Below are 16594 nucleotides of genomic sequence, written 5' to 3'. Positions count from 1 at the left end.
GAATTGCTTCCTGTGTCTGCACTGTCGAGGTGGAAATTGGCATGGCTATGTGGGGCATAGTGTGGGAAGCAGAGTGACTACAGTAAATAGCTTATATTGGGACAGAGTCACCAATGAGATTGCTGTGGTAGGATCTAAGTTCTGAAAGATAAGTCTTAGAATTTAATGTTGAATTGATTTGAGGGGAATGGTTTATATTTTTTCTTTATTCTTTTTATTATAGAGAGAGAGGAAGGGAGAGGGAGAGAGCCTCTTAAGCAGGCTTAAGCCCCTTGAGGGGCTTGATCTCCCAACCCTGAGATCATCACCTGAGTAGAAAACAAGAGTTGGACGCATAACCAACTGAGCCACCCAGGTGCCCCAGGTTCATACTTTTTCACTTTCAATATTTCATTATTGAAGACATTTCAATAGTAAAACAAATAGGGCATACTAATGGAGTGGAATGCGGAGGCATACATTTTCAGACAAAAACATCAGCTTGAAAGAAATGTCTTCCCCATGTTGAAGGGTGGCCCCAAAGATATGTTCATGTGGAATCTGTGAATGAGATCTGATTTGGAAAAAGGGTCTTTGTAGCTGTTATAAGTAAGGATCTCAAGATGGGATCATCCTGGAATGGTGGGGGGGCTCTAAATCCAATGGCAAGAGAGAAGGGGCCAGAACACACAGGAAATCAGGCCATGGGAAGACAGAGGCAGAGACTGGAGTGATGTTTCCACAAGTCAGGGGATGTCTGGAGCCACCAGAAGCTGGAAGAGTCAGGGAAGGATTCTCCCCTAGAACCTTCTAAGAGAGCATGCTGACACCTTGATTTCAGTCTCTGGCCTCCAGAAGTCTGGGAGAATGTTTTAAGCCATACAGTTTGAAGTAATGTATTAAGATAGCCCTGGGGAAATGAATATAGGCCTCTTAGGGCTCAGTTCCTCAGCCTTCTCAGTAGCAAATGCTCAAGTCTTCCGCTGTTAGAGAACTTTAGAGGAGCTGTGATGGACAATGGGGAGCCATGATTATTTCTTGAGCAGGGGCAAGGTGAGGAAGTGAGCGACAGGAGGCTAGTTGGAAGGCAATGGTTGTACGGGAAAAAACAGAAATTTTGGAGTCAAGTATGCTTGCTTCTGACCCCAGTTCCTTCACTTACTGTTTCCACTTTTTTCATAAAAAATATATGAGTTACAGATGATTCATATATATATATATAAAGAACTAAAAGAAGTTTCATAAGTTTTATCAGTAATAATGTAAAAATTTGGAAGGTGCCACTGGAAAGAGAAAAGAAGATACAAAGAGCTGTTTCAAGATCACCAGGACTCAGCATCATGAGGATTTAGACTGAGAGGAATCCCAAGGTCATCTCGTGCCCTCTCCTCACTGCCCTTGGGGAGAGCTTGGAAGAGGGAAGGAAGAAATGGAATTGCATTGAGGTTTCTCCCAGGAGCTGAGATGCCTGGTGGAATCTTGGCCAAGCCTGAGACCGTGGGAGGAGGAGCTACTTTGGGAAGGAGATAAAATTCTTTCTGAACCTGGTGATATTGAAGAGATGATGAACTGCCCAGAGAGACTGCAGACAAGCTGGGGAACTCTCTAAGGCTACAGAACTGGGAGTTAATCACTGAACATCCAGACTGGAAGCATTAAAAAAAAAAAAATCAACTCTCTTAAAAAAAAAAAGGCACATATCAGAATAAAAATAAAGGGCCAAATTCTGCTTCGGGAATATTACCGTTAGACGCTGAAAAGACAACATGCCGTATAAGGGACAAATGTGGAAAGGTCAGAAAGGTAGCTGTGTTAGATCAATGAAAAGATGACTGAATTTCAGGTAATAGCAGAAATGCAACGTGATTCTGAAAAATGCATAGGATAAAGATTAAGAAAGGGACATTGGGTTTTAGGTAGAGAATGTCCTTGGGGGCTTTACCTTTGTAAAGGAAGAAAAAAGGAAGAAGAGTTCAAGAATGATGATTCAGTGATGGTTTACAATGCAGACAAGTTAAAAACTGGGTCAATGTTATTATATGTGTTTTAGGTAAACTAATTTAACATTGAGCCAGGCCATTTATTATGATTCTGCTTTCTTTATTAGTAAGACAAAAGGAGGACTGAGGTACCTTTTCTCCCAAGGTCAAAGAGAAGGAGGCTATCCAGATTCCCTGATCTTGGACCCACCCCTGCTCAGTACACTGTACCTACTTCCAACTAGTGACCTACTGAGTGCTCCCTATAGCCAGGAAGGGTGCCAGGGACTGACACGGGAGCTAGGTAAATATAATCTCTCCATTTGTTAGATTTTAGATTGGTTAAGAAACTGTGCAAGGTTCCACAGTTGAAAAAGCAGACAAACACTGCACTGTGACTTCAAAGTTAGACCGGTTCCAGTTACCCTACTTGGGTACTTCCTTTTGGGAACAAGGCAGGGGATGAATGATTCAGATGATACTGCCTTGTCACCTTGGGTAAATTATTATTGCCTTAATAATAATGAGAAGCCAGGAGCCTAAGAAAGAATCTCATTAACATGGATCCAGGCTATTCCGTCAGGAAATCAGAATCATTTGAATAGTAGGATTTCCTTTTGGGAAGCCATATGGGAAGGAGACTGGAGAACAGACATCTGGATGAGAGCGTCCGTTATAGGAATACTTGTCTTTCCCCCTCCTCTTGGGTTTTAATCTTCCAAATCTGTTTATAGGTAAGCCCCTACGTGTGGTCAGGTGACTGGACCAGTCCCACTACTAGTGACAACTCCTTCGGGGTCTCACGCTCCGACAGCTCCTTCCAGGATTCTGCCTGGTGGGCGTGCTTGAGGGGACAGGGGGCAGGGGAGGCGGCAGGGGCTGGGTTTCCTCTCTTCCTCTTAAGAAGTGCTTCCGACGGGAATGATGGAGTACAAAAGTGTCTGTTTGGGAAAGTAAATAGATACAAGGAAAATAAATAAAAATGCCCAGAAGCAATTACAGAAAGGAAGTGACATTTTTATGTAAGTCACTTTTCTGATGGACCACAGGCCTGCTTTGCCGAGAGTGCCGTGGGAATGCTTCCGGGAGGGGGCCGGTCGCCAAACAACTAGAGCGTCGCGATAAGAAAATCAAACAAAAAGAGGATGGAAAGGCCACCCAGCAGTCACTTGAGGCTGGAAGTTGCTGCCTTTATTTCCTCTCTCGTTGGCTCACCCCCACCGCGGCCCCACTCCCCGAGCGGGCAGTTTGGAGAGCGGGGACCTCTCCTCCCCCTCCGCGCACGCCCCGCGCGCCCCCTGCGCCCGCCGCTCCGGAGCGCCTCGTCTCCGGGCCGTAGCCGGGCCCGGCAGCCCTGCGGGCCCCGGCGCTGCCTGCGCGCCCCCAGGTGGGTGTCGGGCCCCCAACCGGCACGCGGGCCCGGGCCGGCCCCTGGGCGGTGTCGCGGCGCGGCCGGGGAGGAGCGGCGGGAGGAGGAGGAGGAGGAAGCGCGCGGAGGAGGCGGGCGCAGCGCGCCGGGGGAGGGTCGCCGCCGCCGCCGCCGCGGGGATCGTCAGGCCGGAGCCGCGCGGCCGAGCGGGCGGCAGGCGGCGGGGAGGACTCGGCGGCGGGAGGCTCGCGGCGGCCGGGCCGGCGGGGTCCGCCCGGGCCGGCAGCGTCCGCCGAGCGGCGGGAGGAGGGAGCGGCGCAGACAAAGAGCGGCGACTGGGCGGGCGCTGAGCGGCCGCCGCCCCGGGACCCGCGCCGCTGCCCTCCGGCCTCGGCGGGCGGCCCACGGCGAGGTAAGCGCTGCGGGCGGGCTCGGGGCGGGGGCCGCGAACTTGGGCCGCGCGGCGGAGTTGGCGCGCGCCCGGGGAGGGGCCGGGGGGCCGGTGCCTTCGGCGCCCCGCCAGTGCCCTCGGCCCCGCCGCGGCCTGGCCCCCCGCGGCCGCGACTGCCCGGCACCTCTCGGCTCCGCACCTTCCCGCCCGCCTTCCTGCCCCCCCCACCCCTGCTCCGGCCGCCGCTGGGGGCGGGGGCGGGGGCGCCGGCGAGGGCGGCGGGCGGGCGCAGGGGGGCCTGGGCGGCGCGTTCCCGGGACCAGAGACCCCCGGGCGCGTGGGGGGGGGGACACGCCCGGCCTGCGGACTGGCAGCGGCGGGCACGGAGCCGGGGCCGGCGTGGGACCGTGCGGTGGCCGGGGTCGCCGTGGCGAGAGTCTCCGGGAAGAATAGCCCCGGTTCGCCCGGCCCCAGCTCGGGGACGCGGGAGGCCGAGCTCGGCCCGGAGAACTTACTGTGTTTATGGCAACTATTTATGATCCCGCACAAAGCTGCTGTCACATCGCATAAAGGAGGTCCTCGCCTGGGCGAGGGGCGCTTTGTGATGGGTTCCAGGCTCTGCGTCCTGTCCCAGATTTACATGACTCTCTTACAGCCACCTGAAAGAAAGTTTCTCACATCGCTCTGCCCTCTTGGTTTATTCAGGGCGATTTAACCACCAAGTGGTTCTGGAAGAATTCGGTGTGTGATTTTTAAGGCACTGAAGGTAACTCCCTTGTGAGCGCAGTTAGCCTGGCATTGTGTGGAGGTATCTAATTTGCGAAACGCTTTAATTTGTAGACAATAACGATTGCCTTGGAAGGTCTGCGCGCGGGATGCGGGGGTCATTGGCTGATGAACATCAGGCACTCTCTCGCATTGTAACAGCTTCAGGGACAAAAGAGGAACGAGTATACTGGGCCTCTGACACTTCAGACAATTCTGGTTGGTGGTTTCCCCTTTATTTGGTTTTTGTTTATTTTGCCAACAGGTTTGAGGCTGAATCTGCCAAGTTTGTGTCTGCATAATGGGATGAACAAGTCCCAGTGCTGGGCCCCGGGAGCCTGAAAATCTTTCGGGCTTCCTCCTTCCGTTGACCCAAACAAACTGAACCACACAGGCCAGTGGGCATTGGCTTAGCCCAGGACATGCAGGTAGGAGAGGCCCTTCCTGGTTCAGTCCCAGCCCTGGCTTCTCCTGGCTTCTGGGAAGGGATTTGGGTAGGAATGAGAGTAATTCGGGTGTGTTTCATACCATTGCGTTTGATACGGTTAGTAGCCGTGCTTTTCACATCTTAAAATGAGTGAAAATGAAATTAACCAGGACTACTTTAACTTATCAAAACAGATCTAAACTTTGCTTCTGAACACTCTTAATGCACTTACCAGGTGTTCCTAGATAGATGGTAAGTTAACAGGATTCGAGCGGGTATGGCGTTTATATATACAAGAAGAGAATGGTGGTAGGTAGCGGATCCATGAAGAGGAAATGGGCTTAACTGGGAGATGGGGCGGTTTATGTAGGTGTTCAGGTGTTTGAACAGGGATTTCCCGAGAAGTGGGTGTTAACCATGCTGGTGAAGCAGTGACCAACGAGGGAAAATCCTGCCTTAATTGTTTCTCCCCTTTGGTTGGTTAGCTGTACTTTTGATGGGAGAAAAGGCCGGATGTTTGTGGTCTTCTGGCTGCAGCTCCTGGGAGGCTGAGATTGAGAACATTAGGCCGTGGGGAGCTCGTGGAGGTGCTTGACTCTGCTTTCTGTCCAGTAGGCCTCACCTGGGCTCAGAGCTTCTCAGCTGCTACCTAAACACACGACAGTATTTTTTTTTTTTTAAAGATTTTATTTTTTTATTTGACAGAGAGAGAGAGAGACAGCCAGCGAGAGAGGGAACACAAGCAGGGGGAGTGGGAGAGGAAGAAGCAGGCTCATAGCGGAGGAGCCTGACGTGGGGCTCGATCCCATAACGCCGGGATCACACCCTGAGCCGGAGGCAGACGCCCAACCGCTGTGCCACCCAGGCGCCCCATAAACACACGACAGTATTGATCAGGGAACTTAGGAGGAAGTTGGGTGCCAATCACCACCCGTGGAACTGACTGCTCCATCACCCACCTCTGCCCACTTGTGGAGAAACTGGCCCTTTTTTATTTATTTGTTTGTTTGCTTGTTTATTTATTTTTTTATTTTTAAAGATTCTATTTGTAAGTAATCTCTACACCCAGTGTGGGGCTGGAACTCATAACCCGAAGATCAAAAGTCCCATGCTTCGAGGACTGAGCCAGCCAGGCGCCCTGTAACTGGCCCCTTTTAAATGGGTGGGGCTTGTTTAAGGTGCATTTCTAATAGCTGCGCTCAGTTTCCAGGTTTTGAGTTTTGCTTTATTATATGCTGTATGCTTAAATTCTCTTCTTCCCTGAAATCTGTGACCCTGCCCTGTCATTTGCATTGGGGGATTATTGAGGTTTTCCAACCGACAGCAGATCTTCTGTACACAGTATTTGAGAAAGGCATTATCATCCATATTAAATACACTGGAAATCTTCCTTGCATGTGCACAAACTCGATAACCTTTTGAAATACCCTGAAGACTCCCTGATTGCCTGGAATAACCTGGAGTCCTTTACTTGATAACTTGCATTAGCTTAATTTGCCCTGGCTGAATGAGGCTGTGTTGCTCCCTGGGATACACATGCTTCTAACGGCCCAGACTGACTTGCAGCGTGTGCTGGGGAGAAAGGGCTCGTGGACATGGCTCTCCATCATTCAGAATGAGGCTGGCTAGCTGAGGAGCTGAAAATTGCTTGCTGGATCTGCAGGGGAAGGCAGTGGACAATGTTTGGGAAAACTAGTAAGCTGAACTTTTTTTCAGAAATGAACTGGAAACTCCCCACGACTCACCCCAGAGGCTTAGGGAATTAGTTTTCCCATCCAGAGGGATAGCAAATGGCACTTCCAAATTGTTTCCCTTTCTTCAGATGAGTGATGGAAACCCTTCATGGCATGTTTTCAAAGGGCCTAAGCTCAAAAATGCTGTCATGTATGTTGTTAAATGCTTGAGTTCAGGCAACTTAGAAGAAGGTCAAGACAGTCTTTAACTGGTTATCAGAAGTATGCAGCTCAAGTAAAAATAGTTTTCCGTTTCTTCAGGCCACTTTAGTAACACAGTTTTAAAAATTAGACTGTTCTTCCTTTTCCTGCATCTTACTATGAACAGATCGCGAAGTATGTCTATTTCTAAAGGTGTAATCAACATTAGCAAGTTGCATACCCCCCCCCCAGCGCGCGTGTGCGTACACACACACCCATCACAATTTGCCCTATGGTTTCTTGTGTTCATACCTTATACACATGGTTCCCAACAAATACTGACTAAACACATGAATACTGAGTTCTGAGCCTGTTGAGTTATTAGGGCTCTGGGTTCCCACTGCTATGTGAGTCATAAAAGATCTCCAGGATCTTTGTACATCTGCTCTGAATCTGTGACGTTGTGGGAGGTTTTTGTCCCTAGGATGTCCAGACAATGGGCGAATTTGGTCTGGTGGCCTCTCTATTTGGTAAATTCTCAAATGAATCATTGATAGTCCTGCAGCTAAACTTAAAAACAAAACAGCAAACAAAAAGCAACACAAAAACCAAACCCAGTTGCATGACCACCTGGTGCTTTGGCTCCATATGCTTTTCAGTGGGTTGTGGGTGCTGACCTGAACTGGAAACTTGGGGCAAAGCCTTTGTTACCCTGGCTTGGTCAGTGAGTTCGTTAGCTTCACCTTACTTTTTTTCTCCCCTTTGTGTTTGTCATGTTTTTAAGAGAAGCAGCTTCAAGTACATTCTGAATTTAAATATTGCCGTTTCCTCTTGAGAGTTTGCTGGTCAGTAGTTAATGAAGATCCAGAGTGCCGTAGGCAGATACAGACCATCGGTGTTAATGCTTGCATGTTACTTTGTAGTTTACAAATTGCTTTCCACACGTGCTGTCCTGTTTCATATTTGAAATAACGTGGAACAGTGGGCTCTGGCCCTGACTTCTGTGTGAGGAGACTAGACTCAGGGACTAACACCAGGGAGAACGGAGCTTGAACTTGAGGGTAAGTCCGTCCCATCGGAGCCCTGGGGCTAAGCAGGCGGTAGATGGGGAACACCGGACGGGTGCTGGATAGATGTTTTTGTAAGGCTTCTGATCTGCTAGCACGTCCCACTAAGGAAGGGGAGTATCACAGACCTTGCACGGATGCCTGTGCCGTGTTGCGGGTGTGCGCAGACAGTGGTCGGAGCAGATTCTCTGTGTGAGTTGACTCTGTGAAGGTGAGCCGTTTCAGGGGAGACCGTTTCCGCGAGCAGTTTGAGTGAACTTTTGTCCTCACTTCGTTGCTGGAAGCCAGCATTACCCTGGAAAGTGCCTGCAAGTTGAAGTGTGTTTATTCTTGCTTACGGTGTGTATCAGTCCACTCTGGATGCTGTAACAGAACCGCACAGGCTAGGTGCAAAACAGAAATTTACTTCTCACACTTGTAGAAGCTGGGAAGTCCGAGATCAAAGGGCAGGCCCATTCAGTTCTTGGTGAGCCTCTCGTCCTGGCTTGTAGGAGGGCACCTTCTCTCTGTGTCCTTGTGTGCCCTCTCTTTTCTGCCTGCAGAGAGTCTCTGGAGGCTTTTCCTCTTCTTATAAGGTCACCAGTCCTGTGGGGTTAGGGCCCCACCCTTATCACCTCGCTGAATCTTAATTACTTCCTCGAAGGCTCTGTCTCCAAATACAGTCACATTGGGGGTTAGAGTTTCAACATATTGGGGAGCGGGCAATTCAGTTCCTACTGGCGTGTAACTCTGGAAACAAGGCTGGTTGTTTTGGGAAGTCCTCTTGCTTCCTTCTCCCAGATCTGGAATCTGCTTATTTGAGGACACCTGCCAGGGATGGTAACAGAGAGAGGTAAGGGGGGGGAGGGCAGCTCCTTATTAGTCGTACAGCTCAAACTAGGGAAGGATCCTTGGCGCTGGGCTTCCAGATGCTGCTCAGGTGTTAGGTGGGATGATTAAGGGGAGAAATCAGTACTGACTTAATGCATCTACGGATGCTTCCCCTCAGCGCAGGTAGGTTGTTTTGGATCCGTATCACGATAAAATATCAGATCCAGGGAAAGTGCTGGGTTTTATACGGCAGTGAAAGCGTTTCCTGGCCCTGGGTGAAGAGAACAAAGTGGGAGGGCAAGGCCATCCCCTCTGCAACTCTGTTGCTGTGACCCTGTGGTCTTTGCGACGTGAGCAAGGGTCCCTTCAGTGCTGGTGCAGGACAGTGTTTGCTGAGGTACGCCCTGGGCACTGTATGCACGCTTCTGACTGAGGGAAGCTTGGGTTGTGCAAGGTGACGACATAAGGGGGGGGGGGAGGTCTGTGTGGCAGACAGCTCTCCAGCCCCAAATCTGTATGTTCATTCATTTATTCATTTAGTCCGTCAATCATATCAATTATCCAACTTCTTATCGATTGTGTCCACCTGAAACTCTGAGTGTCACAAGCTGACATCTGAATGTTACCGTCTCCTGACTTGCCTCCCTTCTCAGCTAATGTCCCCATCATTGACTCACTTGGTTATCCCTGAATTCCCCCTCTCTCCAAAATCCCCAAACTTAGTGAATTTAGTGCCAGAAGATCTCTTATATCCGAACTCTGCTGTACTTTTGATTTCTTCATGTGCATGGACTGTCAGAATCCATTTTGACCACTCTTGCCAATCCATCTGGCTCACTGCACTGTCGTATTCCAGACTAGCCCTGGTCCACATCAGATCAGTGTCTCAAGTCCTCAGTGTGGCACGCGTGGGTCTGCACGACTGGGCTCCCTCACTGTTTCCCCTGCTTCTCAATTTGCCCCCGCCCCATACCCTGAGCCACTACAGTCGTCTGTGGCTGGGCACTGAATGGCACTTTGCTAACTGTGGTAACAATACCAAAGTTTATAATCACTTTCGTTTCAAAGACTTCTGTCCATTGGGGTTGACTCAGTGTTACCCCTTATAATAGTGGCATCGCTGCGTAGTACAGCCCCGTACCTCGGAACTGCTCCTGCCCCTAGGGGAGGAGGAGAGAATGGGTGCAGAACGTCCTGTGTGTCTTCTTTCATGTGGTGTGTTTCCCTGCAGATGCCCTTTGAAGTGATTGTCAAGAGCAGTGTTGAAATCTACTGCGGGCCACAGATGTGAGCCACGGATGTAATTTTTAATGTAGCCACATTAAAAATGTGAAGACAAACAAATGAAATTAATTTTTATAATTTTTTTAATTTTACCCAAGAGATCTAAAATATTTTTATTTCTACGTGTAATCAACGTAAAGCCTTATTGGTGAGATAATTTACATTGTTTTATTTGTGTGCAGTCTTTGAAGTCGGGCACGTATTCTGCACTGACGGCACATCACGTCCCTTCTCTCTTTGGCGTGGGAGGCCCGAGAGGCTAGGCTAGTGGCCACCGTATTGCAGAGTGCAGGTCCATACACTTTTTATGATTTCTGCTTCATTTGTTCAGTACCTTCCAAAGTTGAGATAGCTGAAAAGACAGGGTGGAAGCAATTCAGAATAATAGTAATGGCAATTACTATTATTCCTGAGTGGGAAAGGTATAATCCATGTATTATAGGGAATAAGGTAATATCTCATGCACTCGATTTTAGAGTACTAAAGTCAGACTCGATTACATGTAATTAAAATACTTTGTACATTTTACAAAGATTTTAAAATGTGTTTTGGATTCTAGAGGTTAAATTACCAATTTAAAATAACTTTTGGGTATTAGGATTCCACATATTTCTGATGGATGTTAAGTCCTTGATTTTTAAGTACAAAAGCTAAAATCGTATTTTCTTTAGTGATTATCCATGAACACATACACAATCACACATTGTCATTACTGTTCTAAGCTCTTCATACAAACTAATAACTCATTGAATCCTCTCAGAAATTAAGTGTTGCTACTTCCTGTTTTTGTCCTTATAGATAAGGGTACAGAGAAATAGCAGGTTACCTTGCCTAAGTTTCCATAGCTAGCCAACGGCAGGTCTGGAACTCAAACTCAGGCTGCCTGATTTCGGGGTCTCTGCTCTTAGCCACGAAGCTAGGCCACTCTCTTCATTAGGATGTGTCTGAAAATACGTAAACAGAACCATAAACTTTTGTTAGGTATAAGATATGAGAAACATTGATGGAAAGCCATCGATAAAGAGTGGAGCTTGGATATTGGTTCATTCTGGAACTTCTTTTATCAGCCAAGCAGTGGAGGAAGCTCCGCTTGGGAAGGACGGAACGGATAGTGAGAGCCGCTCGCATGGCCGTGGAAGGCTAGCTGTGCGGGTCACAGGGGAGCAAGATTGAGCACCCTTGGCCTTACCTCTCCTCTCGGCCCCTCCCCGGTGCTGTGTCCCGTAGGCCGGTGCTCCTTGGCCGGGCAGGCTTGCCGGCTCTGAGATGGGCATCGGCGTCCCCGGAGGGCTGGCCTTAAAACTCAGAGGGCTGGACCCGCCACAGAGGGTCTGACGCCAAGGTCTGGAGGGCCGATGCCCTTCTCTGCTGAGTTCCCGGGTGGCCTGTGTCGGGATGGGCGTCACGCACGGAGAACCAGCGCTGAGGGGCTGGCAGTCGGACAGCGGTGAGTGAGGAGGGGTGAGCGAGGAGGTTTTTGCGGTGGGTCGGAATCCGAATGGCCCGCAGGCCTCCCTGTAGGCAGTGTGGTGCCGCTGTGCGCGACTGGTCCCATGGTAAGCGGCTGTGTGGTGGGTCCCCACCCAGTTTCCACCACCGTGGGGACTGAGGAGGGACCTGCGGGGATTTTCGTGCTCCACTCCCCAGCTCCGGAGCCCTTGTATTGTTGGGAGGCCTCTCGGGAGGCCGTGTTGGTTTCTTCTTAATGTAGTGAAGTGGGGGTAGGTAGGGAGGTGCTTGGAGCCCTGGAGCCCAACACACCAAATCCTTTTCTTTTGTGCTTTTATGATGTCTGTGCAGGTCTTGAAGAGTCCCAAAATGGCTTTGAAATCTACTTCTCAGATCACCAGAGAGGCCAGGTCAAGTGTCAGTCTGGATTTTCGGAAGGCTTCTTTTTTTTTTTTTTTTAATGATTTTTTATTATATTATGTTAGTCACCATACAGTACATCCCCGGTTTCCGATGTAAGGCTCGATGATTCATTAGTTGTGTATAACACCCAGTGCACCATGCAATACGTGCCCTCCTTACTACCCATCACCGGTCTATCCCATTCCCCCACCCCCTCCCCTCTGAAGTCCTCGGTTTGTTTCTCATAGTCCATAGTCTCTCATGTTTCATTCCCCCTTCTGATTACCCCCCCCCTTTCTTTATCCCTTTCTTCCCCTACTGATCATCCTAGTTCTTATGTTCCATAGATGAGAGAAATCATATGATAGTTGTCTTTCTCTGCTTGACTTATTTCGGAAGGCTTCTGTTACAAGTTTCCGAAGGGAGTGTTGACGTCGGTTGCCGTTCAAGCGAGACCGTCCTTAACCTACCCTTCTGTTCTTGGGGGACCCTTCGGGGCTGTCAGAGCATTGGGTGGCCTTCTCCCAGGGTGGGTAGAACTGAGACAGAACCAAGAGTCTGCCGTCTCTGTTGGGGGAGGCGTCTGTATGTCTGTCCCAAGACTCGGAACACAGTGGTTTCTGATGGACTGCACCTTGGGCAGCTTCTTTGAATTCACAGGCTTCGATTTGTAGTCAAGCTGTTTCTCCTGTGGCCAGCTCTGTATGGAGTTCCAGGAGGAGTTGTGGCAAAGATTTATTTACTTAAACAAGCTTAATAATTCTCCCAGCAGCGGTGGGGGTGGCCAGCTATTAAGAAATGTTACAAGAAGCCGAGGTCCCAGTGAGATGCCTAGAAAGTGCCAGTGGCTGTCTTATCGGACAAAGCCCATCAGTGTCGACATTGATCTTCCTTAGAGGATGTGCCTCAGTTTAATATCTTATGAATTTTGGCTGAATATTTAAGGACGTCTGCAAGTCAACAAATATTTTAATTATGTCACTTATGAGTCGGGCTGCAGAAGAGAAGAGCAGTTGCTCTTTTCCGTTCTTGTGTGCCAGCTGTGTCCATTTTAAGGACAATCACTTTAAAAGCTTGTTTCCCCGTTTGCAAGTCTGTTGGTGTTGGTTGGGGGTGGCAGGGAGAGGTCTGAATCCGTGATAAACAGCCCCCTTACTGCTCTGAGTGATGGAAGCCAGCTTGGGGACATTGACAGAAAAACTGCAGACTGCTTGAGAATTTTTAGGAGATCAAGAAATAACAAGGGATTCAGGGAGTTATTTTAGAGACAGTTTCAGGAAATTTGATATTGGTGAATGGTGAATTTTCATCAAAACGTTAAAAAAAAACCTGTTTAAGAACAGAATCTGGCAAGACAGAAAAGCCGATTTTTCTTTCCATTCTTTTGCTTCTCCCCCCCCGCCCCCGTGTCTCACCTTTGCATATGTACTTAATGTACACCGCCAGCCTGACCATTTATCTTAAAGTCTGTTTTCCATCTGTCTCCAGTACCTGCCCTCGGATGGTTTTTTTTCCTTTGTATGCTTCCGGTGCAGCCTTCCTGGGCCATCCCTAGCTTGCAGTTCGAAGCTGCCCCCGCTACCCTTCTATTAAGCCATCATGTCCAGCTTTAGTGTCTTCCCCTACTTTTCTTCGTAGGTCTGTTTTATATGGTTCAGGAGATAAGACCCCGTGGTGACTGTAAACAAACTTTGCCATTATCCTCTAAAAAGAAAAAAGGGGAGTGGGGATCACACCCACTTGGCTGTCATCATTTCCATTTTGGAGCATGCCTGGGTGGAACCGAAGCTCCCTTGACATGTCACAGATGAAGGCCCAGGGGTTGAATGCATTGCTGCTTAAACTTGATGGTGCCCATCAGTGCTGGTCAGGAAAGCTGACCCACCTGCCAAAGAAGAGAGGTAGATCCTCTTCGGGATGCCAGGCTGGTGAGGGTTACACACTGAAGGAAGAAGATAGGTTTTCCACATAATGCACATTAGGACGTATAAATTCCCATCCATTTTTTGGATCTTACTGGCTGTTAGGTACGGATTAAGAAATAAAAGCAATTCACTTTTGCAAATACAGAAATACCTTTTTTTGAATTGTTAGTATTTTAAAAAACTTCATTGACACTTCAACCTCTAGTCCTATATAAAGATGAGTGGTTCTCAGCTGGGGGTGATTTTGCCCGTGTGGACTTTTGACAATGTCTGGAGACATTTTCGAATTATCTTGGCTGGGGAGTGCTTCTGGTGTTTAGTGGGTAGAGGCCAGGGGAGCTGCTAAATTTTTGACAACACAGCAGACAGCCCCCATCACAGAAAATTAACTGGCCCGGAATTTCAGTATTTCAGCAACCTTGATGTCAGTGAATGCTTCTCTACTTTACTTAAACCCTTAAATTAATGGCACATGTATTTTTTCACACAGTTGCCCATGTGGAGATAATTTTTTTCATCCATTTTTATAAACATGAAAAATATCTATTTAGAGAGTTAAACCCTATTTATACATCTTAAAAGTTATATAAAGGGGAACCTACTTGAATATAACTGACTTATCCACGGTTTATCTGTAACACTGTTTGTGGTAAAACATGGCATACATGGCTTTTTCAAATTTTCTACTTCTACATATTTGGATCATGTAAGTATAAAATGTTGGTTTTAGGAAACATTTTGAAACCTGGCTGAACTGTGATAAAAACATACTCCCCCTAGAATGTCCACTTGCAAGGAAGTAATGGGGTCCCCTCTTAATTGCATTTATGTGAGAGAGAGAGAGAGACAGCAAGCAAGCAAGCAAGCGGGGGCGGGGGAGGGTAGGGAGCAGAGGGAGAGAATCTCAAGCCGACTCCCCGCTGAGCACGGGGCCTGACGCTGGGCTCGATCTCAGGACCCCGAGACCATGACCTTCCTAAGCCGAAAGTAAGAGTTGGCTGTTTAACCACCTGAGCCACCCAGGTGCCCCCTCAATTGCTTTTAATAAGTAATCAGTTTAGAGAGGTTGGTCCGCTCAAAATCTCTTTACATAGCTCAGAATCCTTTCAATTGGTGAATGTCCATAGGAAAAAAAGTTTTTGTTGTTATTACTAAAGTTCCTAAGATTCTAGGTTCAACTGATCATCTTTGAGCTGGTCGCATCTGTTAGCGTTCAGATGTCTCACTCCCATCTTTGTATAGCTCTGAAAAATAAACTCTTCAGGGGAGAGCGAATGAAAATACCACAAATTAGACCTTATCCAGGGAAAGAGAAAGAGAAAATGATAATTTGGCTGTTAGTCTCTGTCTAGGTTAGAGCTGCCTGCTAGCTGGCCTGGAATAGGACGTTGATGTCCATGCTTTTTTTTTCTTTAGACTTAGGCTCCCACTTGACAAGATCCGATAAGCCCAGGAATTAAGAGGGCTGTCAATTAGAAATTTCCCTGGCTTTATCGAGATCTGTTTTGTATAAATCACTTCCTGTTGTACTGCTCTTCCTTTTTACTTTGTTGCTTCTTATCTTCTTTCTTCCTGTTCAGTTGTGGGGATAAACACAAAATCAGCACTTTGTAAGTTTTTGAATTTCTGTAAGTGAAGATCGTTAAGAGTCTTTTCTTTTCCAAAATGCTCCCATCCTCAGTGGACTGAGAAGGACCTCTGAAAAAATAGTAGCTCTTTGGACAGACTCAAACATTCGAGGTATATGGGGCTCCTGGGTGGCGCAGTCCTTAAGTGTCTGCCTTCGGCTCAGGGCGTGATCCTGGTGTTCTGGGATCGAGCCCCACATCAGACTCCTCCGCTATGAGCCTGCTTCTTCCTCTCCCACTCCCCTGCTGTGTTCCCTCTCTCGCTGGCTGTCTCTATCTCTTCAAATAAATAAAAAATAAAATCTTAAAAAAAACCACAGCATTCAAGGTATGGGCTCTGAAACAACGTCTGATCTTTGCCCAGGCTCCCTATCATTTCATTCTTCCAGCCTGGGTGGAGGGAGGCAAAGGTAGTCACTAAGCCACTGTGTAAATGAGGAAAGTGCGGGTCACAGGGCAGTGACTGGCCCCCAGGGGTCTTGTTGTGAGTGACCAGGAGGAGCCCCCCACCTCGGCCCACGCTCTCAGCAGTGCTTTGGGTCCGGTGTGTGTGAGCTGCTCGAATCCAGAGCTGCAGACCCTGGATTTCGTCAGCCGTGTGTGTATGTCTCCTCCCCCAAAATAAAATGTTGGCCTTTATGCAGTGACTTCTTGACTTTTAATTATAATAGGAGCTGGAATAACTTCGTTAACAGCTAGTCTAGATTTGAACTGCAACAAGACTGCTCCCTGTGAGGAGTGGAGGTGTGCACTCCTTTCCACCTGCTGCTAATTTGGCCCAGGTTGTGCAGAGAATCTGTAACCTCCCAACCTCTGTTTTGTCTTCTGTGAAATAAGGCCTTAGTGCTCCTGTTTCTGAAGGCCTTGTACAGGCCTGCTGCTCCCTGTTTAAAAATTCGAACCGTACCGCGCCTTTTCAGAGATGTTTCTTCAAAGGAGGATGGCATGAGCTGACTTCTGTGGTCAGTTTTGTTGCTCTTCCTCTTTTGTGAATCGGATTTGAGGACGGAAAAGGCACGTGTGCAGGTGTAGAAAAGGCTGTGTTATTCATCCTGATCTGACCTACAAATTAGACCACTGGCCCCATTTCGCTTAGCTACGTTGTCACACGCCGCGGACTTTCGAGTGCCAGCTACGTGAGAGGCACGGTGCCCGGTGCTCCGGATACAAAAACCCGCTCTCAGGGAGCTTGGAAGCCACTGCGGGATGGCTTCACCGGTTCCCACTCAGCTCTCATCCCAGTTA

At 48.5% G+C, this 16594-nt stretch overlaps 1 protein-coding gene across 4 annotated transcripts in view; it reads left to right on the top strand.

The window, feature by feature from the left end:
* The first annotated feature begins 3473 nt into the window (after positions 1 to 3473).
* NCK2 (NCK adaptor protein 2) overlaps positions 3474 to 16594 on the top strand; it is a 147256-nt gene continuing 134135 nt past the window's right edge. For 2 of the 4 annotated variants that reach the window (XM_087863233.1, XM_045771849.2), the window contains exon 1: positions 3475 to 3739. The gene's annotated coding sequence lies outside the window, so the exon portion shown is untranslated. Of the gene's footprint in view, positions 3740 to 16594 lie in introns of all 4 variants that reach the window. The other 2 variants (XM_087863234.1, XM_045771846.2) reach the window with 2 other exon arrangements.

This window comes from Ursus americanus, chromosome 7 (assembly GCF_024610735.1).
Source record: "Ursus americanus isolate L20-20 chromosome 7, mUrsAme1.1.p, whole genome shotgun sequence".
NCBI classification, from domain to species: Eukaryota; Metazoa; Chordata; class Mammalia; order Carnivora; family Ursidae; genus Ursus; species Ursus americanus.
The sequence above is the reverse complement of the archived record's forward strand: the minus strand, read 5'-3'. Positions and strand labels throughout refer to the sequence as shown.